Source organism: Marmota monax, unplaced genomic scaffold (genome assembly GCF_021218885.2).
Source record: "Marmota monax isolate L192 unplaced genomic scaffold, Marmota_monax_Labrador192_F-V1.1 WCK01_AAM20220418_F8-fsc00344, whole genome shotgun sequence".
Lineage (NCBI taxonomy): Eukaryota > Metazoa > Chordata > Mammalia > Rodentia > Sciuridae > Marmota > Marmota monax.
Window position 1 is genome coordinate 998498 of NW_026692430.1, and position 2430 is coordinate 1000927.

Consider the following 2430-nt stretch of genomic DNA (forward strand, 5'->3'; position numbering starts at 1 on the left):
AAGAAGGCATGTTACTATGAAGAGCTAATTTGGCTGTTTCTTAAAAACTCATCATGAATCTTCAACTTATTTTTTTACTAGTCTATTTTAATTATAAGGAATAATGAGTTTCATTGTGGTATACATTTTGAAATTTAAAATGGAGATAATTAACAAATATATTGTAAATACATAATATGCATGTTTGCATAGACATCTTCATTTTAAAAGATGATTTACATTTCTAAGCTAAGGGCTTTTTTTAACTTTTTTTTTTTTTAGTTGTAGATGGACACAATATCTTTATTTTATGTATTTATTTTTTATGTGGTGCTGAGGATCAAACCCAGTACCTCACACGTGCTAGGCAAGAACTCTGCCACTGAGCCACAGCCCTAGCTCCTAAACTATGGGCTTTTAAGAGATCTATTTCCATTATTGTAAAACAGTTGTGTGTATTGATTCTTTAGAAGTCCAGGTTTAGCCAGGCACTGTGGTACATTCCTGTAATCCCAGTGGCTTGGGAGGCTGAGGCAGGAGGATCATAAGTTAAAAACCAGCTTCAGCAACTTAGCAAGACCCTGACTCAAAAAAGGCTGGGGATGTGGGTTAGTGGTGGAGAACCCCTGGGTTCAATCCCTAGTACCAAAAAGCTGCAGGGGTGCAGTGGAGGGCTCTGGGGATATGGCTCCACTGGTTAAGCGCCTCTGGGTTCAATCCCTTGTCCAAAAAAAAAAAAAAAAATTAGAAGTCCACATTTGTGGGGGAGAAATATTGTACCAACTCTGATAAGAAGGCACTATCTTGGGCTAGGGATATAGCTCAGTAGATAGAGTGCTTGCCTGTCACACGCAAGGCCCCTGGGTTCAATTCCCAGCACCATACACACCAAAAAAGAAGGCACCATCTTTGATGGAAATTTTACTGATCAGATAAGGAAATAATTGTTATAATTTTTCAAAAATAATAGAAATCAATTATATAAACTCTTGTGGTCTTGTTTTTTTCTTGGATATTGGAGATTTTATAATGTACTTTTAGGTTTAAAGATTTCAGATCCTCTGTTAGTCATGGAACTTTAGATCTAGAAAGAACTTCAGAATTCATTTGTTGGTATTCCTGCTCCAAATTTCTTGAACATCATCTCATTTGAAGCTTAGAAATGTGAAGTGATTTGCTCAGGCTTAGTAAGTGACCTCTTGGGATTTAGTTTTAAAGGAGACGTATAGTCAAGGAAAGTAGCTTTCCGGAATTGATGCTGAGTATTTATTCCTCCACCTTAAATCCTTCTTTAGAACCTATGCCTCTAGCTATTACTCTCTTCTTCCCCTTTAAAACAAATTTTCATGGATAAGTACTCTTTATTGATCTAGGTGTCCTAGTCACAAAGTATACTGGCTGCCTTCACAACTCTCCCAACCCTAAGTTTCTCTAATAACTTTTCAATACATTTTTAAAGTACTTAATGTATTATAGATAATTTTGGTTTACTTGTCTTTTTCCTATACTAGGGTGAACTTTACAAGTAAAATCTTTTTTATTTTTTGAATATATATTCTGTAGGTTAGTAAATGAGAGCCATGAGAAGTGGGTATATAGTTAAAAAGAGACATTTTTAAGAAATGGTAACAGTGGTATTGGGGACACTGAGTATGGGGTTAGTATATTATCAGTGCTTACATTCAGTGACTGAGAATGCTAGCTTCCCATTTGCTTTGTGGTATAAATCCTGTACAAATTATATTTTTATCACTTAATAATTTTAGTTATGAATTTTTAAAATAAACCAACTCATAATTTAGAGACCAGGAAAAAAATGAATAATTGAAATTCAATTAAATTTCTTGGCAGAGTTACTTACTAAAAAACTCAAATGATTCAGACCTAAAGGTAAGTAATCAAATTTTGCCTCAACTGAGAAAGAAAGATGGTTGAATTCGTTAAATGCTTCCCCAAACAAGTTGTCTAGGATTCAAAAAATATTATCTTAGGGATATTGAAGAAATAATGTTGACTATGAAATAAACTTTAAAAATACCAAACCTTGCGGAGCGTGGTGATACACACCTGTAATCCCAGCTGCTCAGGAAGCAGAGGCAGAAGAATCAAGTTCCAGGCCAGCTTGGGCAATTTAGCTAGCAAGACCCTGTCTCAAAACAAAAACAAACCTTAAACATATAAATTAGTAAATTAGAGCAGGCAGGATTCTGCTCTCCTTGAGACATTCCTAAAATTCTTTTAGCATCTTTAGAACCAGTGTGAGTTACATGGACATGTATGTGTGTGTGCTTTTCTGTATAATCATCGGTTTAAAATGTATTTTAATGAAATATTTCCAACATATGTGAAAGAATAGAGAATGGTGTAATGACAAAGGTATTAAGCTATAAGCTAGAGAGCAGGAATCTTAGCTTCATATCTTATTTTTATGATTTACTAGTTTTATAACCT